We start from the raw sequence: 27,528 nt of genomic DNA, 5'->3' as shown, positions 1-27,528 counted from the left end.
CGCATCTTACATACGAATCATTTCCCCCTTTATAAGTACTTTAAGATTCCTGATTACATCAACTTTACCGCCAATAAGAACTTAACGCGTTCTTCCATCATTTCAACACTACCCACCCACTTCAATTGAATTAATTTACCTAACATAAAAATAAAAGAAAAATCTACGCACAACAATTCTAATGACAAAACCATCTAAGATAAGTCGAAAGCTACTTTAGCTATATACGATATCATAGAGATATGCAAATAACCGTGTCAATGTCAAATAGTTCGTGACAACCGATAGTAAAACTGTGAATGGTGCTTACCTAATCATATCGCCAAACCCTCTAAGTCCACGACCAGAAACAAAAAAACCAAACCCACCAACAAAAATTCGTTGTGTTTTATTTCCATATCAAGCTGAAACCGTTCCCACTTTTCTTCCATCATAGGAAGGTACCTTTGCTCGTATATCTGATTCACCAATGTCACCCACCTATCTCTTTGTATAGTTAGAGTTTATGTTAGACAAACCGTTACAAAATGTCTGACATCCTGTGATTATTATCATTTTATTGTTCTACTCTCGCTTTGCCAATTTCATCTTCGGACCAAATCTTTATAAGGAACTAGAAAAACGTCAATGTTGACCTAAAAATGAGGAGGTTAGCGAAGACGGTCGTTTTCGTGTCATCGCCATTAAGACAAGAGCTATCTTTTCGGTGACTTCTTTAGAAAAATAAAAAAGATATGAAATTGAACAAATTAAGAGACAAACGCTTCCGAAATAAGAGACAAAATTTAGTTTTTCATTCATTTAAATTATTTTGCTGTCGTCGTTGGCCGTCGTCGTCGGTCGTCCGTTGTGTGATGTGATTGTTCGTTAGTCATAATTGTCTATGCAAATTATTATAATTCTATCCACGCATATCAAATTAAAATCAACTAATCATCCAAGGGGGAATTTACATATTTTTACTATACTATCTCTGTGATACGCCTATGGTAGTCAGTATGATTGCCACATCCATATTAGATATAAATCTCTATTCACTTTTAACCCATTCATTAAAATGAGAACTTGCTTAAGGAGAAAAAAGCTTTTAGGTGTTTTCGAATTTGCATTTTCAAAACTAAAATAATATATAAAAAACGATTGCATTTTTGAGTATCTTTTAGTTATTTTCACACAATTAAGGCCGAATTTTTAAGATTGAAATATGTTATCGGTTCTTCTCATCCACTAATGTGGATAAAACTTTGTTTTTAAATGTTTGAACTCAAGCAGTTCCTGACATTGTAAGACATCGTTGAAAATTTGTTTTAAATTTCTAAGTAAAGTTATGTAAAAAGAAAAAGTTCAAATTGGAAAAGGTTAGACAAAATTTGCAAACATGTATTAACTAAAGTGGTAACCATAATTTGAAGTACGTATCATTCATAGAGATGTTATAATGGGGCCCGTCATCATGGTCGACCTTTCTCCATGGAATACCTATCTATGAGTCTAAACAGTCAGAGAAACAATTCAAACAGTGATCGTTTGTCATCAACAACATGAAAATGGAAAAAAAATTTCACCAGGAAAACAAATTATTTTTTTTTAAATATTGAATATTTTTAAACTGAAATTTTTGGATTTTAAGGTCCATATATGGAACATCTTTTAGAAGAAAAAAAGATCAAACACGGGCTTATAGATCTTAATCATCAAACCCCTATTGTTAATTGGTAAATTAGCAAATTAGAGACTTTTCAAACTAGGGAAGGAAGATATTTGCATTTTTACGCTTAAAATAAATACACAAAATATCAGAATTTAGGGCTCAAACAATTCTTTTTAATTAAATAAAAGAAGAACGTAAAGCTTATGGAGTTTTAACAGAATATAGATTATTTCATTGGGATAAACTTTGCGTTTTTATGTCATTATTACTTAAATCGGATTTGGGGATTTTTCAGTGCAACATGATTAATATGATTGCATGTTTTTTAATTTCGAAATAGTTGAAAATTGTATTCGACTCGAGGCAATTAATAACTCATGGCTTTGAAAATCACTGATAAATTAGTTTGTGTTCAAAATATTTTTGTGTAATACAATTTGCTTTGATACTAATTTATTAAAAACTAAAAACTTGATACACTCAGTCAGAAATTCGTTAGAGTTCAAGGGCAAAGCGAAAGATTTAATAATCGATAAAAATGAAGTTTTGGTTTCTTACGACGCTGTTTCTATGTTTACTAATGTTCTTGTTCAACTTGCAGTCAACATTATTAAAAGGAAATGGGAAATTATAAGCGAAAACACAAGGTTGAGCCAAAGCAAATTTCTCGAATTGTTTAATTTTTGCATAAAGGACAATAACTACTTACAATTTTAAAGAAAGACAATTTTTACAAACAAACACATGGTATGCCGACGATTGCTGACTTGGTTTTAGAATATTTGCTTGAACAAACACATGGTATGCCGACGATTGCTGACTTGGTTTTAGAATATTTGCTTGAAGAATGTTTTAAACTAAACCACATCCCTAAGTTTATAGCAAAGTACGTTGATTGTTAAAAGAGAAAAAATTGATAATGTGCTAAGTTGCCTCAACCAATTCAACGGAAAGATCCAGTTTACCGTAGAGAAGGAAGAAAGTGAGTCAATAGCATTCCTAGACATTAAAATCTATCGGGAAAACGATCGTTTATCTTTCGAGTGGTATCAGAAGGATACGGCATCTGGAAGACTTGTCAATTTCCGATCTAATCAAGCGAAACACATACGCATGAACACAGCGTCCAATCTCATAAACAAAGTCTTCGCGTTGAGTGACCCAAAATACCACTCCGCCAATGAAAAAAAGTCTCACAAATACTAGTTGACAGTAGCTTTCCGATAGAAATCATAAGAAACTTGATACTTCGTCAAAAACATCAAGTTTCTTCCTTAAATAAGTTGGAAGAGAAGAAAGGTGTTTATAAAAGTGTTGTGTATGTTCCCAAACTTTCGGAAAATTTCAAAGAAGTTGTCGCCAAAAACAACCCTAACGTGAACTTAGCATATAATTCAAACCAGACAGTTGCATCTTTAGTTTCATGCCTAAAGACGAAAACGGACAAGGATCGCCGCTCAGACGTAGTTTACAAAATAAACTGCAAAGGAAAACCAGACGAACCATGCAATCTCTGTTACATTGGCACAACTAAACAACTCCTTCCACAAAGAATGGCTAACCATAAATCAGTCATTCGCCAAAAAAAACCCGAAAAGACGGCACTAGGATGCCACACCATCGAAAAATGGACATCAACCAGATTTTGAAGGAGTCCAAATTCTTGCAACGGGGAAACATACATCCAAACGCTATACATTAGAACCACTTCACATAAAAATAATATGAACCGCAAACAAGACACTCAAACGCCATTTACTGTTCCTTAGTTTCAGACACAAACAATTCAACAGTTCACTAGTCTTCAAATCGGAAGCGCTTTAAATGATTTAATGTTTTTGTAATATTCAAATCAATGTAAGTCATACTTGTACGCTTTACTCGTACATAATATTCGTATGTATTAAATAAACATTTTTATCATTTTTGTGAATAAAGACATCCCCTGAAGAAGACGGCAATCACCGTCAAAACTTTGGGAAAAATCAGATGAAAACTGTTTTCATTTAATCATCAAAAAGATCAACAAATCCGATGAGAATCACGACTTTAATTGTTCTCAAACCAAACATAAAAACTTGATATGAACATAAATAAATAAGAATGTACGACAGTTCTGGAGGCAAAAAAGAATCCAGTTTTTGAACCCTCTTGGCTCTCACTTGGGCTCTAAGATCAAGCTTTATTATTCTATGCCGGTATTTTTTGAACAATGTGCCCAGTTTTTAAGAAGGAAGAAAACAATCATTTTTAAGTACTGAAACTTCGTGGATTACAGCTTGTACCAGAATTGCTATTTAAGAATTTTAAGGCATAGATTTTTGAAATTTTTTGATAAAAAATTAATTTTTGTTTATAGAAAGAAAAATTGACATTACAATTGCCTACTAATTTATTATGTCTGATTTTTCTAAAACCTTAAATCAATTTCGTTTAAAAGTTTGAAAAAATAACTTCGTTTTTCTTTTAGTGCGAAAAAGTGGTCTGGGTTGTGAATTTTAATCACTTCTTCGAGAAGTAATATGGCCAGTAAACTTTAAGGCTCCGTGAAACAAACCCAACTGAAATAAGAATAAAAAAATTGCCTTATTGCACTTTAAAAATATTAAATTAAATCAAATTTCAGCAGTTTGTCACATTGCACTTTAACAATGTAAAATAAGGCCAAATTATTTTGAGAAATAAGACCAATTTGTATTCAAAGCGGGGTATGGAAGGGGGTTTCAAAATTAAACCTTTTACTGGAAATGTTTTATTAAAATCATTTCGTGATGAAAATGTTGTTGCAAATAGTTTTAAACAATAATACAAATATGTAACTTTAATATGAATAATTATTTAAACAACTTCCATCCTATATGACATTTCCCCAGATTACATTTAATAATGTTCAATTGACGTTAGACATTATCTTAAATTGCTGGGGCCTTACTTAAAAGTGATTATTCCTCGGGATCAGATGGAATTGCTCCAATTGCCTTGAACAAATGTGAATCAACTGAAGCATATTTCCCTTAACATACTTGCATTATGGCTTAGCTCAGATTAATTCCCAATTATGTGGAAAAAAAAACATTTACCACATGAGTCTAAAGGGGATCTCCTCTGACATTAGTTATTGCAGACCAATCTGTAAGTTTTTTTTTAAGATAGTTTAATTTTAACTGCAAGAATATAAAATATAATCAGCAACTCGGTTTAATGCTAAATGGATTGACAATTGCACTTTTGCATAGGTCCTCTAATACCCTAGAACTTGGTCAAAAGCTTGAATTTGCTGACACTATGATTATTCTAAAGCTTTTGCCCCTTTTTCTCTTGATATTATCACATTTAAGCTGAAGGCAATTGGTTTTCTTTTTTAATTAATTACATTAATTTCTTTTTATCTTAAAAAAAGGTTTTCTCAAGCATGATGCAGAAGTCTATCCTTTAGCCCCGATATTGCAAAATCAGGAGTTCCTCAAGTTAGAACCACTACTCTTTATCTTAGCTTTCAATGATGTACCCCTTATATAGTACCTAACATTTTAATTTATAATCTAAAAATGAGCACCTGGACTTTGTTTATAACAGAAGTTATTTTTGTAGGCGACCTGGGCCCCTATTAACAGTTTGTATTATTGAAGTTAATATGGAAAAGTAGACAATTATATGCATTTCCCAATTCCATCAATGTGATTGTTCAATAATTATGAAATAGCAAAGGATTATAATAATAATGTTATCAAAAGTTTGTAATGACACTTCTGCTCCGCAAACTCTTTTAATAGTTTAAAAGAAATCTTTCCATAAAAACAACTGTTCGTTTTAATAAATTAATGATACTTAACTTTCCAAATCACTAAAATATTCATGTGAGGAACTTAAAAGTAACTTATAAGACTTTACATACCTAACTACTTTTTAAATAAAAAAACAAACAATTTTTCTGCTGAAATTCACCTACCTTAAAGGGAGATTACAAAAACTGAACAGGAACGGAAATCGTTTCTAGATAGTTAAATAGATATATGTAACTACTATTTGTACCAACAACAACAACGTCGATGACATTAAAACGTGTAAAATAGTACGTACTATGCAAATGCCTCTGTTGTCTATTTATCTATGTCATATATAGATACTTTCGACTTCAACATAGTTTTTGTTTATATTTTATACTCGTATCGAACGAAATACTATTCATTTTATGAGGTAGGTAAGGTAATAGAAGGTGGTTGTGGGTAAATATCTATCTATCGCGCGGACTTCATCTGAATTAATTAAATATTCAAACCAAGGCAAAAGGGTGATTGTAAATAAATAAATATATAATATTTTGTAATGTGTTTTAAAATGATGTTTTGTGAGGGCATAAAAGGCAAATGTATACTCCCACTTCCACCCATCATCAAAGTTGTGGGTGGGTTGGGTAGAGTTGTGACTTGTGAGTGATGAAAATGAGAGAAAAATAAATAAAGTACATACCTAAAAAAAAGATACAAAATTAAAATGTCTCCCTTGCTGTAGTCCGTATATAATCCTCACTCTCAGCTGATTGCTATCAATTTGATTGTATGCGTGCTTTTATTTTTTATTTCGTTCCGTTCCACACGTTACGGGTTTTGTTTGGCAAACTTTTTTTTGCTACAAAAACTTTCAGCACCACGGTTATCAGCAGACTCCTTGGGGATTAATTAATTGCTTCACTTTTTTTCTATATTTTTTGGGTAGTTGTTATCAACACACTTTTATTTCGGAAATTAAAGATACGTTTTTTGAAACACTATAGATACAAAAATTACACCTATATCAAACGAAAAGTTTGTTATCTCTCACTCTCCCTCTTGTGCAATTTACTTTTTCTCCTTCTCTCGCTAGAATTTAGACATTTAGAAATTTTGTTATCAGCTTAAACAAAAAAAAAACACTGATAGCCGCCGATGAGAACATCAACAACGAAAAAAAAGCACAACACCAAAGCGCACGAAAGATAGATACTTTTCTAAGCTATAAACTGTCAAACACGATTTTTCATAGAGAAAGATACTTTTTAGTAAGAGTCACGACAAAACCCCGCCGCCAGGTTTGCTGGCTGTTCTTGTTATCAAGGTGTTACTTAACTTTATAACCATAAACTACCTGTTTTTGACGTAAGGCCGCTCGTAGGGGTCAGCTCAGCTGTTAACACTTAACACACTTAAAAAAGAAAAACAATCTCACACAAATCGTTCTATCTAACAGCACGCTATGTTGTGTTATGCGATATGAGGAGATTTTGAAGTGCAAAAGTATCTAACTATCTATGTATCTAAACGACCGACTAGTGACTTACAAAAGTATCTATACAACTATCATAGATGAAAAATATATTATGACAGAACACAGAACGAGCACCGATCCCAGCGATACCATAGAAGGCTATAGAGAGGATAGAATTTGTTAGTAATGGAGCGCGCGTCTAACTGTTAGAGCGCGTTATTGCTCTCAACTGATCGTATTCTAATCAAAAATTCAACTAAACTTGGTAATATACGTTTGGAGATTGAAAAGTCGAAATTGAATTTTCAAAAAATAAAACCAAAATCAAAAAACAAAAAACAATAAACAAAAAAGTACAAAATAAAATAATTATTCGAATAGTGGACTTGAGTTTAGTTTTTGTTCGAACACAAGAGACTCGCAAACGACGGCGCAAACAGTGGCGGTAACGACGACGCACGGTGACGATGACGTTAGCGATATTGGCGGCGCGGCGGCAGAGTTCAACTCATTTAGTCAAGCTCTACGGAGACAGTGGCGGTGCAAACATAAACTCGATGTACTATAACTCTGGTAGTTTGGTTTTTAGTTTTTAGTTTTTCTTCTTATTCTTATTTTACATTATTATTTGTGTTGTGTGTGGCAGGGGCAACTATATAGAGGAAGCTTATTTTTGGTGGGGTTCGCACTCGATTGACTTTAGAGTACAAAATAAAATAGAAGCACTACCATACAACAAAAACAACAAAGTGCACAGAGTATCTATAGAAAATAGTTTTTGTATCTTGTAAGTTTTGTGTGTGGTGTATACATTTTTGTTATTTGAATGAATCAACATAACACACAAAATGTATCATTTCAGGAGTGCGCTGAAGTGGGACATAATCTAAAGGCTTAACACTAAACAGGGTTGGGTTATAGGTGAACAATATTGGGTAAGGCGCTATTGATTTTGTTCGATTGAATGATGGATTGAGGTTGGTAGTAGAATTTAAAATGATACAAAGGTTATTGTTGGTAAAACTAATTTTTTAGAAATAAGGGCACAGATATGTTAGCAGTAACTTTCGTTTTGGAACATTCTAATGTAACCACTTTGGTATACACCACACTCTGGCGATGTAGTGCAATAATTCCAAATTACGTTATTACCTTATTCTGGAAAAAAAATGAAAAAAGTGCGACATTCAAACTTTACTGATAACTCCAATTTGGTGCCGCCAAAATTATTATTTGTGTGCATTAACACAAATTTTCATTTCAGTAAGTTTTGAAAATTCATCATGAATTTGTTTAAGTCCAAAACAAATTTTCAAAATTGTTGAAACTTACTTGAAAAAATAAATATATTGACGAAGTAATACAGCAATTCGTATATTTAAAGGCTTTAAGTGAAAAAGCTTTTTTTCTGGTTAAATTGTCTTCATTCATAAGCAAAACTGCCATGTATGGATTGAAGACAATTCTGAAGCTATTAACGAATTACCATTTTGTTAAAATGAACTTGTGCTGTAAATCCATTCTGAAATGAGAGCGGAGTAGCCGGTGCGATGAATGTCAAAAGTTTTCAGCCATGTTTGTTTCCATCAGCTAAATATCGATTACAATTGGTTCTGAGAAGAAGAAAATAAATTGAAAATATTGGAAGATGTGTGCCGATAACTAGCACATTCACTCGTATGACTCAACACTTCCCTAATAGTTTTTACCGCCAAATTATCAACTTATGAACCATTATGAATCAATATTCAATCCACCAATGTCAACATACGGCCATGTTTCTTAGTAAGGATGTGGCCAAAAATCATTTTCAAATAGTAAAATGCAAAACAGTCTTCCCACGAGCTTACTATTGCATCGAAAGAATTCTTAAACCATATTTTTTATATCTCAAAAAACCTTAATTTACTAATTTTCGAAAATTATTAGAGCGGTTTTTTGAGATAAATATTTTTTTTTTAATATAATGTTTTAATAAATGTTGTTAGCATTCAGTTATTTAGAACTTATACATTAGTATAAGTTTTTAAACGAATGCCGTTTAGAATATTGACACATTTTTAAGTATTTAAATTTTGAATAGATGATATAAGATCTTGTTCAGCTTTTGTAATTTACTTAAACCTTTCTATAAGTTCCTGAGAAAATGCATACATTAAATAAAAGTTCTTTTTTGGGTACTCTTTTAAGGCAATAAAAAATCATAATTTTTACATTGAAAATTGCCAAAAATTTAGTGAACATTTTTTAAAAGCGAATAGGACTGTTTTTTAGAAAATTTTAAACTTCGATTTTTGACCAATAAATTTTATATAAACTACATTTACTTTTGGTTTTAATATAATTTAAAAAGAAAATACATAATTAGAAACAGCTCTTAACCTTATTTACCAAGTTTGACAAATGGAACCATAGTACTTACTTTTTTCGAGCTTTAAGTAATCCCAAAAATGTACAAAATGAGATGTTCATATTAAGAAAACCTATTGGAAGAAGAATTCTTCTCGATTTCTTGAATAACTTTTCGTGGCTTTTTATTTGTGGTTTGAGAAATTTGAACTCGCCGTTCGCTTCCTTATAAAGCAATCAGTTCTCAATATAAAAAAATACGAGGCTCAACATAACTAGGGCCTATTGACATACAACTCTCAACCATTCCTGTGTTCGAGTAATGTTGTCAGGGAGGTTTGGGAGGTTTAAGGCCGAATGTGAAAGGCTAATTTGATAGCACTTTTCATGAAAAGAATTATTCGTACTCTTGGAAAAAACTATAATTGGCACAAGCATGGATCGAACGCAAAACATGTAACATGACAGTCCTACACTCAAACCATCACGCCACGGCTAATTGGCTCGCTTATCTACGCCAATTATCCTCACAAAAAGTATGCAAAACAAATCTTACGATATTGAAGCCAATTCAATGGCTCGTAAAGTCAAGCTATGCAGTTGCCAAATCTTTTCTGCAATCAGAAAATTGAGTCACGAGCTGTGTGACATGTTGTAACGGCTTGTTGAAGTCACAGTTCGGAAATTAACGAAAAAGTCAATAATCATGACTCTATAGTGGTCACCATTGGCTCTAACGTTCTGGGGGCGAGGAATGGCGACTCAAAAAGGGAAAAAGTAAAAGGTATATTTCAGGTGGAATTTGGAAATGTTGAAGTTGAAAACTAGCAAAGCAGCGTTGCAGTGACGAAGAATTCTGGACATTTGTTTTAAGTGTCCGTTATTTGTGTGGAGATGAGGGAGACAGCTTAAAGGGAGACAGATCGCAGATTTCGAGGATTGGTGTTATGATTAATATCACTCACGAGTTCCGGGGAATCAATATTGCTCATTAACAGTTGGTTAGCAAATAATATATTAGCGTTTTTGCGTCTAATATATAAGGGTTGCAAACCTATCAGTTTTAATCGATCGGCATGAGGAGGCAAGTTGGATGTATCATTCCAGGGAAGGCCACGTAATTCAAATCGAACGAAACGTCTTGAACATTTTCAATTCTGAGTGAATGGTTTTCATAAAAGGGATACCATATTCAAAATGAGGACGGACTAGAGAAATGTAAAGCGCTTTAGTTACATAGGGGTTGAAAAATTCTTTTGACCATCTCTTAATAAAACAGACAGATCTATTAGCTTTATTAATAATTTGGTCAAAATGTGAATGGGAATTCAAGTGTTTGTCAATCATAATACCAAGATCTCTAAAAGAATCGACAACGTCGACGCCGTCTTAAGGAAGTAGTATACTCTATGAGATGTGATTTATTTGCGCGAAAAAGTAATTTCTTTACATTTACCTTCATTAAACTCTATAGGAATTTAATTATAAACAAAAAAGATATTAAGATCATTTTGTAAAAAATATAAATCAGGTGGGGTTGAGACAGTTTTACAAATTTTCTTATGATCCGCAATCATTAGCATATCTGAGCTTTTCAATTTAAGACATACATCGTAAATAGATAAGACGAAGAGAAGGGGGCCAGGTGACTACCTTGTGGGACTCCAGGAGTTGCATGTATGGAACTGGAGGCTGAGTTACGCAAAAGGACTCTATTTGTTTTATTCGCAAGGTAAGAGCTTATCCAGTTTATAAATATAGATGGAAAGCCTAGAGCTCTAAGTTTAAGATAAATTATCTAATAGGATACTTTATCAAAGGCTTTCTGTAATTAGGGTAATCAACTTCATTACCATTGTCGAGGGCTGACAAAACTTTGGATATAAATTCAATTAATAATTAGTCGCAGTGGTAACTTTAAGAAAACCATGTTGAGCTAGGAAGAATAAGGGCTTGAAATGGAAATAAACGTAATCATAAACTAAGTTTTCATAAAGTTTTGGGATGCATGAAAGTTTAGCAATAGGTCTATAATTGTTAATTTCAGTTTCACTGCCATGTTAATAAACACACCCTGGGAAAGAGAGAGTTCAAAGAGTGCAGTTAGAGGCCTTAACAGAGAATACATAATTTTTTTTAGAACAACTGATGGGAGGCCATAAGGACAAGGGCTAAATAATTTATGATAAGTTATTTCTCTAACACTTCGAGTTAATGCTTTGTTGAAGGAATTGTTTACTCTATGAGCGTTTTCGCGAAAAAGGAAACGATTTCTTAAATCACGTGAAAGATAAGAGCTAATAAAAAAGAGCAGTCTATGTGGTAAGATAAGACGTCATGAATAAAAGTTATCGCATACTTACATACATCCTTCGGTTTTCTAGTAACTCAGTACCAATAAGTTGACATCTTACATATATAAGAGGACATTTTAATGATCCACCTTAATTTATTAAACATAAATCGTATGAATCATTTTTGAATTGCTTCTATTCTACAGCTACAGAACTGACCGTACATAACTTATAAAGAGACTCTTCAACGTATACGGATTATGTAAGTCAACAGTGTTTCGACGAATAAAACCAAGCATAGAATCCACTCTGTTAACTAAAACTTCTATATTTTGCGAAAGTTTTATATATAGTCAAAAATAACACCAAGATATTTTTTTTTTGTAAACACTTTTTCAAGTTCTAATGTTATAATTGTAGTCATTCGAAAATTAACGGCGAGCAGGCCCGTTGCCAGGATTTCGGTTCGGGGGGGGGGGGGGGGGGGGCTTGTTCAATTTCGAAGAAGTAATTCTATATACAAAAACTAAAACAAAAAACTACATAATGTAAATATTTTATTTTTTTATTTAATTAAATAAATAGTTTAGATTTTTACAGCAATAAACGCCTTGTCTTTTTTTTCAGACATAATGTCGATCGCTTCATCTGGATCCACATCAATACCTGAGTGAACAGACAGCATTGCAAGTGCGCTTAGTCTTGGATGGCCCACAACGCTTCGGGATACTGTTTTGATCCTTTTCATCGTTGAAAAGGTTCTTTCAACGCTGTTGTAACTGGTTGTGTGGCCTTAATTGTAAGCAAGTAGCTTATGCTCCTGAAGTAGGTTTTGTCACATATATCAGCAGTTTCAGAACATGAACACGATGAAACTTTTTCGCACCAGAGTATGTACTCTGCTTTAACAGCTGACAAGGATATTGCGTTATCGAAGTAGAGTGTTAGATTTTCCATTTCATTTACTCGATTGGCGGCAGCAAAATCTGGAAGCAGAGCTTGAAACGATAGTAAAGCGTCCTCTTGGACCATAAATCTGTCAGTAAGATTTTGTATAAGAGAATCTATACAGAAAATAAGTATAGATACTTTAAAATAGTCTTCTGGACATGATGTGTCTATATTAAAACGCGTTGTTTGTTTCAAAGAAAGCCTTGGAATTGTTATCCTGACTTCAAATAAATCCGTCTCTGAAAAAGTCTCTGGCAGTTTCTCTTATATTCTTAAAATAACTTAAGACTTGTTTCGTGTGATTTATTGCACACACCAAATTTAAAGATTTTGAACAGACATTTTGAAGGAAAATAGATAATGGTAGCGTTAAACTAAAAAGTTTTTCGCATACCATAAGGCTTACCAGAAAATCACTTCTTTGAATTGCTGCTAACAGAGTTGATGCTTTTGAAGACATTGCCCACGTCTTGGTGGATAGTTCTTTAAGACTAATAGCAATGAATTTGAAGAGCTCTACAAATGAAAGAATGCTGTCATGCCTTGCAATAAACCTTGCTTTCTGGTGCGTATTTTTGGATGGCGATTTGAAAAGTCTTATTTGCATTTGAATGGTTTCGGAAGAAATTAGCTATTTCGCTTACTACACCAAGACAATTGCGAATCGAGGGTGTTGACATGGCATTACACTCCTACTCTGTACTCCACTTAAGTGGCCTTACATATTTGCATTACACCTTTTAATTATATTATGTAGAATGACTAGATAGTCTCTTAACATTAATGTGTATTTGTCTTTATTAAATAATAGTACCTAAATAGTCTCCTTTTGATGCAAAAAGAGTCTGTCAGAAAGTCTTTTGATTTCATTTTGCAAAATCGCAATCGCTTGTAATTTGTTTAGGTACGTCTAAAACATTAAAGATCATCTGCAAACAGGAGACACATTGAGCTTTGAAGTACATTAGGTTAGTCATTATTGAAAACGAGGAATATGATCGGACCTAAATGGCTTCCCTGGGGAACTCCTGATGAAACCATTATAGGGTTTGTTAGATTTGAATCAGTATGTACATACTGACAACGATTAGTTAAATATGTTAAGCATATTAGAATGAAACGCGATTTTTTTAAAAGTTTTTTTTCAATAGAATATGGTGATGCACCCTGTCAAATGCCTTAGCGAAATCACTTGGTGAATCTTCTCCATTTCATTCACTACATAATTTGTAAAAATAGCTAAGTTGGTAGAAGTGGATCTACCAGAAACGAAACCGTGTTGAAAAGGAGATGTTATTTCTTTGAGTACAAATTTTAGTTTTCCGCAAATTATCTTTTTAAATAAGTTCGAAATTACACATAGTTTACTAATAGGCCAATAGTTACAAACGTCTTGGATAGAACCATTTTTATGGGTTGGTATTATAAAGGAAGTTTTCCATTTAGGAAGAAACAACCCATGATGAAGTGAGTTATTAAAAAAGATGAATAATATTTTGTAAAAAGTGGAATCACACTTTTTTAAAAGATTAGGGGGAATTCCGTCAGGGCCAACATTATCATCTTCGCTTAACTCATTTAATGCATTCTGTACTTCTAGTAAAGTTATAATAAAGCTGGTGGTTTATCAAATTTTAACAAATTTTCTTACGTAATTTAGTTGCTTCTTAGGGTATTAAAGTCACCAGATTTAAATTTTACTTTTTACCCGGAGATGGATGGGATCAAGAAACATTGCCTAAATTCGAAAAGAGTGACAAGATTTCTTATTTTACATACAGCTTAAAAGTTAATCAGGTTTGATTCAAGTCCGTTAAGAGGGTGTAAGGTTTGGCAACTTTGGAATTTTAAACAAACAAGTCTATTTGACTGAATGGAAAATAAGTAGTTCTGGCCTTTTTTATGATAAGGTCGCATATGGGACACACATAATTTAGGTTTAATTTAAGTTTATTAATTGTATTTACAAATAAAGAAATATATATGTGCTGAGATTTTCGATTTAACCTTAATTTGTATAAGTTGAGTTTTGTACATTCTTTTTGATATTATGTCAAAATTCAACGGTTAAATTTTTGACTAGAATAATATTTTAGCTTAAAAAATGTCAATGTAGCTCCGTTAAAATAAGAAAACGTTTTTCTTTTCAGGATGCATGATGCGGATGGACGTCTCAAGCTTGACGAGAAGACGTCACAATCATTTTACGACAGAATTATCCGAGGACAAATTTTGATCTCACATTAAAAAAAAAGATTGGAACTAGTTGCGTCACTTCCAAAATGTATAAAAAAAAACTTTAAGGATTTTAGGGTTCCATTTATATTTTAACTTTGCACAGCGGCCCATTTTAATTTTCTTCTGAATTGATCATGTAATCAAATCCGCTCCTTGAATTGTTCATCATCGCATTACAATCGCATATTGTGCAAAATTGACAAACAACGATCAAGGCTTGGCCGTTCTGCTGGGATTGATTGTTGTTGTTGTTTTCTGTGATATTACCCTGCGGCAATGCATGAAGTGGGTATGGGCACTATTTTACGATGCAATACGAAATGGATGAATGGGTTAAGTGAATGTTGAATGGGAACGCAACGAGTCTTATTCCCCATCCCTATTATTTTTTTTTCAGCACATCAGAGAGTCACCCAGTTCCAGTGTTGGCCATGTGTCTTTATGGGAGAGGGTGAGCTATATAATGCAATTCTCTGCATATATACCCAACTATGACGAGCTACGCGATGACGACAACGACGACGTCGTCGTTGAATAGACGCTGCGAGGTCTGAGTTCTGGAGCCTGAGCTCTTTGGTGCTTGTTGATTTGATGGCGATGCGAAAGCGAATGCGAATGCTATTGGGTTTCTATTTAAGCCATGTGAGACTCCGATCGGTGGGAAGATTGAATGGAAATGTTCCACTATGACGAGCGACGCATGGTATGCCCTGTCCATAAACCCCTTTACCCCCGACCCTACTCCACCCTTTCCCTGCTTCGCATCGCCGCCGTCTTGTTGATAATAATTGATTTTTGATGAAATGAAAAGCCTTTGAAGATTGCTTTGGATTTATGTGGGAGTGTAACAGTTGTTGTCTCGTGTTCTCGTTGAACAGATTCGGGGGGGATTTATAGTGTATCGGTCGATTGTACGCTTTGCTTTATAGTGCGGTATGTATGTAAGGTATATGGGTTGTACGCATTATTGTTCGCTATGAAATCCGATTGGGATTCAATCAATTCGTCGTCGTCGTGGTAGTCGTTTGTTCGGCGGATGCTTTTCATGAAATTCGACCATGCATAGTTGTCGTCATACCATGTCTCCCCCTCTCCTCCTCAATGCTTCGTAATCCCGCAATCATCGCAATGAATTTAATGTATATACATATTCCTGTGGATGGACGCTGCTGCGGACGTGGAGGATCGACCATCGCATCAATTATGCAAAGAACGATTATTACTTAGCGCTAGCGCTGGGCTATCCGTTAGAATGAGCTTTTGAAACCTAATTGCTAAGTAATGGAGCGTTATTAATCAGTTTAAAGTGGCAAGGTTGTGGTTAGCCGCCCAGTTTATGAGAAAAGCCTTCAAATATAATTTGTGATCTTTTCCCGCTCCCATCTTTCTCTCTTCTACGTAATGACGGAGATAAGAGCGATAAAAATAATTAATTTTTTAAAGATTTTTTTCTCCGATTTTCTGAATATTGATTTTGCTTGTATCTATGTATCTGATGGATAAAAGATACTTTGTCTTGTTTTGAGGAGTTTTTGAGCGATTGAAATTTATGTCTGTAATTTGTTGGGATAGGACAGATACTCGGTTGGTTTGTTTTTATTTGTATTGGATTCATGCATGAAATTGAATTGTATTTACTTTTATAAGTCGAAGTTTTCGTTCTTCTATTTGATATGACAACAAACTGTCAAAACGCGTTCTTGTGTAGCTTATGGAGCGAGGTGAAGAAATATAATTATGTGGTTGTTACAAAGTAAACACAGGGCAATTTTTAAAGCGGTTTTCAAGCTAAGCCAACCTTGTTGTAAAAATTAATGAAGAATATTGATTTTAGTTTTGAATAAATTAGGTTTTGGTTTATGATGGATAGATTGTTTTTTTTTTACTATTATTTACACACTTAATTTAATAAATATTTACTAATGGGTATTTTTGTAGTCATAGAGCTGACTTGAATAGTTAACGCATGGTATACAAAATATTTTTGTAACCTCAGATATAATTGTGTATAATTAACAGATTTAATGATGCAAAACAGGTCAAGACCATGCTCCAAGGTTTAAAATAATATTTGACCTTCAGGACGTTTGAACCCTACAAACAAAAGTTTACAAGGCACTTTCATTTGAGGACGTATGACCGTAACATCACGATACCTTTTTCTTATCAGTCATATCTCAAGAACTAGCAGAGATATTGACTTCCTAATTTCTGTGGGACAATTTTTAAAATACAAATACAAGAAAAAACCTAGTTACCGCGAATATTTTATATATCGATCCTTAAAAAATAACTACTTAGAATTGATAAAATTGGTTTTGGACTCAAATTTAAGTAAAAAATATTGACTGCTTTTGGAAAAATACAAAATAAGTTGACAATTTTTTTTACAAAAAAATGTAAATCTTCTAAATATTTATAACACAAGAAATGGGTGAAACAACCCGGGAGAGTAAAACAGATTTGAATAGTTCATTGCACATTCTCATTGTGCAGCTAAAAAAAGAATTTCTATATACTTTAAAATACGGATTAATTTGTATTTAAGTCAAAATTATTTGACACTTTTCAAAATTCATATTTCTGTCCTAGTCTTCGAGTTTAGTTACCTTTTCAACATCCATTCTTAAAATCTTATAGAAAAGACATCATTTCTGGTTTCTAATATTGTTAAGAGTGTTTTGGGATCTATAGATTGATAATAACTGTCGAGCACCTAACTTTTACATGGGTAGATAAGTTCAAGATTTAGACCCATCTAAATTTAAGTTCAAACATAAATGAATGTTAGGTCTTTTCGCCCAAAAACGTCATGCACTAACTAAACCTTAAATATCATAAGGCCCAAAATTGATCATTAAGTCCAAAAATTAAAAAACAAACTCGCCAAAAACCAAAATTGAATGTCGTTACTCCCAAATAAATTTTAAATAAAACAGGGCCCAAATTGTTAGATTTCGTTTTGCACAAAAAAAAATTAATTTTCAATTTTATGACTTTGGGGTTGACCTTGGGAAAGTTATTTTGGACATTACGATGATTATGATTTCTATGGTTTCTTATGCCTATCCATGTTTTGTTAAAAAAGTTGTCAATTTAATTATCTTTCAGAATTTTAAAATTAGTATTTTGTATATTTTGTATATACTGGCAGCCGCCACAAGGAAATCCTGGTTTGACCCTGAATATGCTCAGCCAAACAAAGCCAAAACGGAGGCAAGCAGATTGCGGCAGCAAAGAAGGACATGATCTTTCCCCCAGCTCTACGTCAGCAAGAGAAGGAATGAGAACCGCTTGCTGAGAAAACAGAAAAAATCCATGAGCAGCGTGAAGTCGAGGAGATCCAGGGATGTTTTAACAGGAAACAGGTGAGGAGCTTTTAGAGAAGTGTCAAAAGAAAACAATGGGATTCATTAGCCGCCCTGGAGCCAACCAGCTGCTTAATGGTGATGAAGTCAAAGATTCCGCCAGCGAGCAAAAACCTCAAATTGGTTCACGATCTAGAGTTGCACCCACTCGACCAGAGTGAGATCAAACTAGGCATCACCAGGCTGAAGTCGAATTAAGCTGCCGGGATGAACGTCTGCTGGCGGAGCTTTTTAAGTACGCTGGAGCAGATCTGGTGAAGAGCATGCACCAGCTATTTACTAAAATTTGGTCGGAAGAAAGCACGCCCCACGAGTGAAACTTAAACACCATCTGCCCGATCCAAAAAAAAGGTGACCGCCTTCTGCCCCAACTACAGATGCATAAGACTTTTAAACATCGCGTACAAGATCTTGTCAAGCCATTTACTGACGAACTAATTGTCCCTTACCAGTGTGGCTTCAGGCTTGGAATATCTACCATCGACCAAATTTTCTTTTTTTCATCGATTTTAAAGCAGATTATGACAATGTTGACAGGAAAAAAATATAACCTGATACGACTTATCAGGATGACGATGGAAAATGCTCGTTGCTGCGTCAAAATTGGAAGAGTCTTCGAAACCACCAGAGGACTTCGACAAGGCAATGCGCTGTCATGTAGCTGCTTCACCATCTTTCAAAGTCCACACATTTTGGATATGCAGATGGCATCGAAATTATGTGAATAACCAAGCGAGCAGTCTGATACAAAGAAAATGGGTCTTGACATTAACGAGGCCAAAACGAAGTATTTATTTTAGTCGTCAAATAGAGTCTATTCACACCGTAGACTTGGTCAAAAAGTGACAATTGACAGGTATAACTTCGAGGTGGTAAATGAATTTGTTTATCTTGTCACTGCTGTTGATTCTGCAAATGAAATCAGCGCGGAGATCAAACGTAGAACTACCCTTGCTAATCGCTATTTCTTTGGCCTTGTAAGCAATTGAGGAATAAGGATCTTTCGCGAAGTACCAAAGAGACAATGTACAAATCCTTAATCATCCCAGTCTTGCTGTTTAGTGCAGGAGCATGGACCCTCTCCCAGACACGTGAAGGATATCTTGGTATCTTCGAGAGGAAAGTGCTGCGTACGATCTATGGTCCGGTTTGTGTCGACGGGAAAAGTAACATCTGGCGGAGAAGATATAATCATGATTGTCACTGGTTAAAAAACTGCGTGTTCAACCCTTAAGATAGCTAGGGCATGTCGAGCGAATGAACATTGAAGCTCTAGCCCTCTAAGTTATTCAACGCCAAGCCTGAGGGAACACGAAGCAGAGGCAGACCTCATCTCCGGTGCAGTGATCAAGTTGAGACCAACGCACGTCAACTTAGCAATCGAAACTGGAGGCAGCAAGCTAGATATCGAGTAAGTTGGCGAAAGTTATTACTTGAGGCCCAGGAGCACAATTTGCTGTAGCACCAACTAAAGTAAAAAGTAAAGTCGCATTTCTTAAAAGTTTTAATTCTTATATAAACGAATAAAAATTGGGTGAATGAAATATCTTCTATTTCACGAGATATCAAGAACCGAGCATCAATTTTTACCAAATTTGCTTACTATTTTGTAAAAAAATTATTTTTTTTTAAGAAAGAACGGACTGTTGGATTTTTATGAAAAATTTACTGAATGACGAAAACAATATTTTTTGTGAAATAAAACTAGTTTGAAGTTTTTAATTTTTAAAAAGATATTTGAGCCGAAGTTAATTTTTACCAAGTTGTATTTTATTTTAAGGTTAAGGTTTTATTTCTTTTTTTTAAAAAATTGTCCATTCGTTTTTTTTTAAATTTTAATGAATTTTGAAAACAATATTTCTTGTAAGACAAAATTAGCTTGAAGCCATAATATCAAACTTTTGAGAAGATGTTTGAGTCAAAAGTCAATTTTTACGAACTTTAAGTAATTTTTTTAGGTTTTTATTTTTTATAGAAAAAAATGTCAATTCACCATTTACCTCGTGTCAAATACGTTATTCTTTGTTCCAAAAAATTATTTATAATTTTTAATAATATAATAATTTTTTGTTCGTAAAATATTCGAGGTAACAAATATTTTTTGTCAGTTTTTTTGATTTATAAAAAAAGAATAATTGAATATTTTTCCAAAAATATGTTTGGTATCATGTCACAAAACATATTATAATATTTAATTCAAGTCAACTCATTTTTTGTCAACATTCACTGGGGGTGTCATTTGAGTGATAGTCAACTGCGAACGTTGACGGAGATATTTGATATTTATTTATTTGTAGGTCCGCTGTACATCAAGTTAAACTTATAAATAGCACAGCATATAAAAGATTTATTTAAGATACAATTAACTAAAGATATATTTACAAACGTGTGAGAACAATATAAGCAAAATATTAGTTAAAATTAATTATACATTAAAAATGATCTTAAATTAAGAGTTATAAATTTCAGAATGAAAAAAAAAAACATTTTAGTTAAAAGTTGTCTGAATCAAGACACAAGTATTGAAAATGATTAATTTACATAAAAGTATGTTCAGTTAAGGTTCGAGAAATATTCAAAACAAATTGCTTGAAACTTTCTGTTTTCGATTCTAGACCTCATATATCTGGGAAGGTTATTCCACAGTCTAACAGCATTAACGAAAAATTGCCTGCGTGATGTCAAACACGTAAAGCTGGACGAGCGCAATAAAGTTTAACGGCTATAAACCGAAAAATTAAGTCTTTTGCATAAATAACTTGGAGTGTTTTCAACTATCAATTTGAAGAGTAAAATAAAACAACGATATTTGAAGAAATCTACCAGATCTACGTAGGTTAAAAACAAACCGAGCTATTGCATTAAATGCCACCTTTAGTTTGTGAGTTGATTGAGAATCAAGATCAGGAAACAGCTCACACCCCTATGTTATTATGGGTAGGATAAGTGCTTTTACCATCTTTAATTTAATATGGATAGGTATTACGGATCTGGTAACAGATAATCCTCTTAGTGGAGCATAAAGACTAAACCTAAATTTTTTAACTTGTTTTTTTTACCTTGTATTCAATAATGTAGTACCCGTGGCATGATGGTTAGTGCGTTGGACTGTCATGCAAGGGGTCTTGGGTTCAATCCCTGCCTGTGCCACCTTAATTTAAAAAAAGAGGCTGGGATGCGACCCACACTGATAACTTCCCATCGCGTCTGTCGATTTGTCTTGCTTCAAAGTTTGTCTATATGTACTCGTACCAATTTTTACCAAATTTGCGTACTATTTTTTGTAAATTTTTTTTTAATGAAAAAACGGACTGTTGGATTTTTATATACAAATTACTAAATATCGAAAACAATATTTTCTGTGAAATAAAATAAGTTTCAAGCCAATATTTTTAAGTTTTGAAAAGGTATTTGAGTCGAAAGTAAATTTTCACCAACTTTTGGTAATTTTTTTTTAGGTTTTTAATTTTTTGCACAAAAACTGTCAATTCGATTTTTTTCAAAGTTTGATTGACTGTTGACAACAATATTTGTTGAAAGATAAAAGTTTTTAAAAGCCAATATCTACAATTTTTGGAAAAATATTTGAGTCGAAAATCAATTTTTACCAACTTTTATACATTTTTTTTTATGTTTTAATTTTTTGTAAAAAAACTATAAATTTGATATTTCTTAAAATTTGTCCTAATGTTGAAAACAATATTTCTTATAAGTAAAAATTAATAAGAAGCTATTATCTCAAAGTTTTGAAAAGATATTTGAGCCGAAAATCAATTTTTACCAACTTTTATTAATTTTTTTTTTATGTTTTTATTTTTTGTAAAAAAACTGTCAATTCGATTTTTCTCAAATTTTTTTAAAATGTTGAAAACAATATTCCTTATAAGATAAAATAAGTTTGAATTCTATATTTTAAGTTTTTGAAAAGATATTTGAAACGATATTCAATTTTTACCAACTTTGAGTAATGTTTTTTTTAGATTTTTATTTTTTATAAAAAAACTGTAAATTAGATTTTTCTCAAAATTTTATCAGATATCAAAAACATTATTATTCGTTGCACAAAATTGTTTTGGAGATGAAATCATATTTCAGTCGTAAAATTTTGGAGGTGACAATTTTTTTTTTTCAAAAAATATACTTGTTTGGTATCACGTTACAATATATTATATAAAATTTAATTCAAGTCTCTAGCGTTTTTGGTTCGTAAGATATTTAGGGTTAATCAAAATTTTCACCTTTTTTTTAAACTGCTATGGTAAAAAAACCACCCACGCAATTTTCTTGAGAGCCCTTTCTGCATCTTTCTGCCTTATTATCTGTATAACAAAATTTATTTGATATCGATATCTCTTCTGGTTCTTGAGCTATGGACGACGAAAAAAACGTCGCGAACGTACGGACGTACGGACGTACGAACGTACGTACACACGCACGCACAGACATCTTTCTAAAAATCTTTTATTTCGACTCTAGGGACCTTGAAACGTCGAAAAATGTCAAAATTTTCAATTTGACAAATCGGACCCATTACAATAACTTCCAATGGGAAGTTAAAAATTAATTTGCGCGGGTACTGCCTCTTGCGAGGAGTTGACAAATCCTTCAAGAGTAAATCTTGTCATGAAAAAGTGCTTTCTCAAATTAACCGTTCGGATTCGGCCCAAAATTGTAGGTCCCTTCCATTCCTGACAACATTACTCGCACACAGGAATGGTTGAGAGTTGTAAGTCACTAGGCCCTGGTTCACAACGGACTGTTGCGCCACCCAATTTATTTATTTATTTATTCAATAATTCAACATAACGGGAGAGAAATTATCAGGGTTTGGTTTGTTTATTGAAATTGGAAGAGCATTGGTTTTTTCAGGTTTGAGTTTAAGTCCGTTCCGTTTCGACCAATCATAAATAGTAAATCAATTTTATTTTTAGATATTGCATCCTTAAGGATCATCTGAGGAAAACTAATATATAATTGGGCATCATCTGCATAGATATGAAACTGACAGTAAGACAAAACAGAGGGCAAATCATTAATAAACAATGAAAACACTAAAGGTCCAAGAATTGGTCCTTGAGGAACACCATTATTAACAGGGAGGAACAAGGACATTCTACCATTACAAGACACGACTTGCATACGATTGGTCCAATATGAGTTAGTAAGTTTTTTAGTTGTGTCAGAGAAGCTAAATAAGGTCGTCAATTTATCACAGAAAAGATTATGTTTTACACAGTCAAATGCCTTTGAAAAGTCAAGTAAGGTTATCACCGTTGTAAATTTATTAATCTAATAATCTTCTACGGTACTTACTAAAAAGGCGTTAGTATCATTCTCTGCACGTCTAGAAGACATTTCACTGAATTGGGATTGTGAAGTAGAGAATTAAACATTTAAATCTTCTAAAGCAATATTATCTTCACAAGATTGAACATCTTTTCTCAAACCAATATTCTTAACATTCTTATAAAAACATTTTAACGACCGATATAAATTAAACTTGTACTTATTAAATTTGTATTTCGCAATTTTAATCAAAATAACCGTTTAAAGTCGAGGAACATTTCTGGACAACCAAAACGTCTCCAACGTCGTCGGCAAGAGAAATCTCTAGCCTTTATAGCATTAAGAGAGCAGAGAGCCAAAGACAAGATTTCGAGATTTCATACGACACGTTTTTAATGTAACATGTTTGTTAAAAAATCTTTTATCACTGATGTATAGTATTTAGTTTCATTGTTTACGTAAATTGAATAAAGTTAAAGCGTTGACCGTGTAATTCTAGCTGTAGAAACGGTCTGATTTTGACGTGTATCAATAAACTTGGCTCTCACTTTATGCTTAAAAACGGATAGAGACGTAAGACAGACATTTTGTCAGTTGTTTTTAATAAATGTTAAAGATATAACAATTCAATATTTTTTGTAATTTCTTGTTAAATACTAATATTTTATCAAAAGTTCTAAAATAAGGAAAATATTCGTTTCAAAACCGTTTTAAAAATATTCATTTTCTTGTCTATCTATTTATTTAAAATTCAACAAAAATGTATTATTATCTCTGCATTTTATTCATCAAATTGGAATTTTATAATTTAAACAAAAGAAATTCAAAAAATTTCAAAATCAAGGTGATTAAAAATATCGAATAACCGTACACTTTATAATAGATACATCAAATCAAAACATCTGTGTCTGTCACGGTTCAGTGATGATGATGGCCTTCAAAAAAAAATATATCATGATAATAATAATTAAATTAAAAATATCTACACATTATATTTTGTTTATTTTCTGTTTCGAAAACATTTAAAATAGAAACATAGTATGTATGTATCTATCTCTGCCTTATCCTATCATTTTATTGCACTAAATTGCACATGATATACATTTATACGAACATTAATTCAAACACGATGGGGTAAATGGAAATTTATATGAAAAACACCTCTACATATATAATTTGATGTCGATCAAATTATTTCACCCACGAGCACAAATCAGATTCCTTTTAACGGGATTATAAAGAATTCATGCACATATATTTATAAATAAATCAAGCTCACTGGATTTGCATAGCAAAATATATACCGTCATCACGTCACGTCGTTTATAAAAAAAAAGAAGCTCACATGAGGTAGAAAAGTATCTTATATCTATAAATGCAAAACTATGGTGTGAGGTATAAATTTATTTATCCAAAATTCAATGATATCAAAGCAATGTGAAATGCTATGAAAGTCGGTAACCAGCTCGTGTTGAGAGTGTTAATCGTTTAAATCGTTTAATAAATGATAGATTCTCGATTTAAGTTCAACCCGTATCCATATCGTACGATTCACATGAACAGTACGGCGGCGGCGGGTCATTTTTTTTCAAATTATTTAAAGTTTAATCTTAAATATTAAACTTTATGCAATTAAACAATTTGCATTCATTGAAAATAACACTGAATCATTATTTTAATTGTTAATTTAAATGTCTGAGATACTCGTATTACCACCTTTCTTTTTTTAAGGCATTGGTACCATGTTTAGCAAACATTGGGAGCTTTAATCAGTCGATTTGTAAGGGTTCTAAAAAAGAATAACTTCCCTCAGAATTTGTCTCTTCAACGAAATTTTGAAAAACTTTTAAACTTTGTTTTTGGCCTTTGACATTTTTGACAGTAAGGTCCGTTAAATAAATTCCATAGTAAGGTACTTTTCTAAGTCTGTTTGATCATAAGATATTGGTGTTCAATTGTGATCAGCGGTTACGAGAAACAGTCAAGAAACTGTTTTGGTAAAATTGTGATTATTTTGTTGTGTCACGTACAAATTTTCTCCAATTTCGGAAATAATGAATTACCAATTAGAAAGCTCGGTAGCTAAGTCACAGTAAAATTTGCCCTAAAGTAGTCATTGAAGTAAAAATTTGCCTCATTACCCAAGATCATTTTTCGAAGAAAACAGGTGTCTTTTTTTGGCACAGCTTTCCGTATCCGCAGTGCTAGAATCCAAGTATTACAAATACAAAAAAATTTTGAGAAAAATCGAAATGACCGATTTTTAAAAAAACGACCCACACTAATAAATTTAAATCCCGTCTAAAGATTTGTCTTACTTAAAAGTTTGTAGGTTTTCCTGATGGGTTAAAAAAGTCGTCATTTGAATTATTCTCAAAAATTAAAATTACTAATAATATTTTCATATAAAGAAATAGTTTAGTTTGAAAATCAAGTTTTGTTGAATAGAATTTTAGTAGAAACAAATGTTTACCAATTTTAGTAGCATTTCTTAAATTTTTACAAATTGGATGAATGTAATTAATTTGAGAGATTTAAAGAACCGAACACCAATTTTTACTAAATTTGTGTAATATTTTTTGTAGATTTTTTTACTGAATATCAAAACAATATTTTCTTTATTAAAAAAGTTTGAGGACAATATTTTTAATTTTTAAAAAGCTATTTGAGTCGAAAGTAAATTTTTACCAATTTTAGTATTGTTTATTTTTTAGGTTTTTATTTTTTTGTAAGAAAGCTGTTAATTCAATTTTTCTCAAATTTTTACTGAATGTTGCCAACAATATTTTAAAAGAAAAAACTAGTTTAAAACCAAATACTCAAAGTTTTGAAAAGATGTTTGAGTCGAAAATCAAATTTTACCAACTTTCAAGTACTTTTTTTTAAGCTTTTTTTTTTTGTTAGATCAATTTTCTCAAAATGTTTTCGAATGTTGAATACAATATTTCTTATAAGATAAAATTAGTTTGAAGCCAAGGTTTTGAAAAGATGTTTGCGTTAAAATTCAATTTTTCCAACTTCGAGTAATTTTTTTTAGGATTTTATTTTTTATTAAAAAAAGTTCATTTGATTTTACTCAAAATTTTACCGGATGTTCAAAACGTTATTTTTCGTAGCACAAAATTGCGCGCTACAAGTTGGGTGAGGTCACCTTTCACTTTTGCGTTTCCTCTACTGCGCTGTCCTGTGGGTGTATATTGGAAGACTTTCCGGGCCCGAGCATCGCGTTGCATGAGCTCCACTCCCCTTCGATGCATACGGAACCGTAGATCACACTAAGAACTTTTTTCTCGAAGCTACTCAAGGAGCTATCATCAGTGTTTGTCATAGTCCATGCTTCTGCACCGTATAGCAGGACGGGGATGATAAGGGTCTTACATAGCAAGACTTTGGTCCCCCGAGAGAGGACTTTACCACTCAATTGCTTTCTTAGTCCAAAGAAACAGCGGTTAGCAAGAGTTATTCTGCGTTTGATCTCAGCGCTGGTGTTATTTTCTGCGTTTAGAGCGGAGCCTAGATAGACGAAGTCCTTGACTACCTCAAAGTTACGTCTATCGATGGTGAAGTTTTGACCAAGATGTTGGTGTTGTATGTCCTTTCTTGACGACAGCATGTACTTTGTTTTTCCCCCATTAACCGTTAAACCCATTTTTGCCGCCTCTGCCTCAATACTCACAAAAGCCCCATTGACATCACGCTGAGTTCTTCCGATTATGTCAATGTCATCAGCATATTCCAGTAATTGGACAGACTTTTGAAAGATAGTGCCTCTAGTGTTGACGTGTGAGCCCTGCACTATTCTTTCAAGAACGATGTTAAAAAAGAACATGACAGCGCATCACTTTGTTTAAAACCATTTTTGAGATCGAAAGGTTCTGTTAACTTGTTTTCAACCTTCATGTCTCCATGGTCATCCTGCACAAACGGACGAGTTTGGCAGGGATGTCAAAACTAGACATAGCTCTATACAGTTCGTCTCTGTAGATGCTGTCATATGCGGCCTTGAAATCGATGAAAAGATGGTGGGTGTCGATTTGGTGTTCTTGGGTTTTTTCCAGGATCTGCCGTAATGTGAATATTTGATTGACTGTGGACTTTCCTGGTCTAAAACCACACTGATAAAGACCTATCAGATTGTTGACGATGG

General features: G+C 32.9%; 1 protein-coding gene and 1 long non-coding RNA gene across 5 annotated transcripts in view; one reads left to right on the top strand and one right to left on the bottom strand.

Moving 5' to 3' along the window:
• LOC129952848 (sorbin and SH3 domain-containing protein 1) overlaps window positions 1-27,528 on the bottom strand; it is a 360,372-nt gene that overhangs the window by 276,919 nt on the left and 55,925 nt on the right. The window lies entirely within an intron of this gene.
• On the top strand, window positions 7,027-8,386 carry LOC129952851 (uncharacterized). Its single transcript, XR_008782401.1, has 4 exons — window positions 7,027-7,468; window positions 7,542-7,682; window positions 7,758-7,872; window positions 7,931-8,386. It is a non-coding gene; the product is annotated as an uncharacterized LOC129952851 (long non-coding RNA).

This window comes from Eupeodes corollae, chromosome 3 (assembly GCF_945859685.1).
Source record: "Eupeodes corollae chromosome 3, idEupCoro1.1, whole genome shotgun sequence".
In the NCBI taxonomy this organism is placed as follows: domain Eukaryota; kingdom Metazoa; phylum Arthropoda; class Insecta; order Diptera; family Syrphidae; genus Eupeodes; species Eupeodes corollae.
This window is presented reverse-complemented; position numbering and strand designations above follow the sequence as displayed.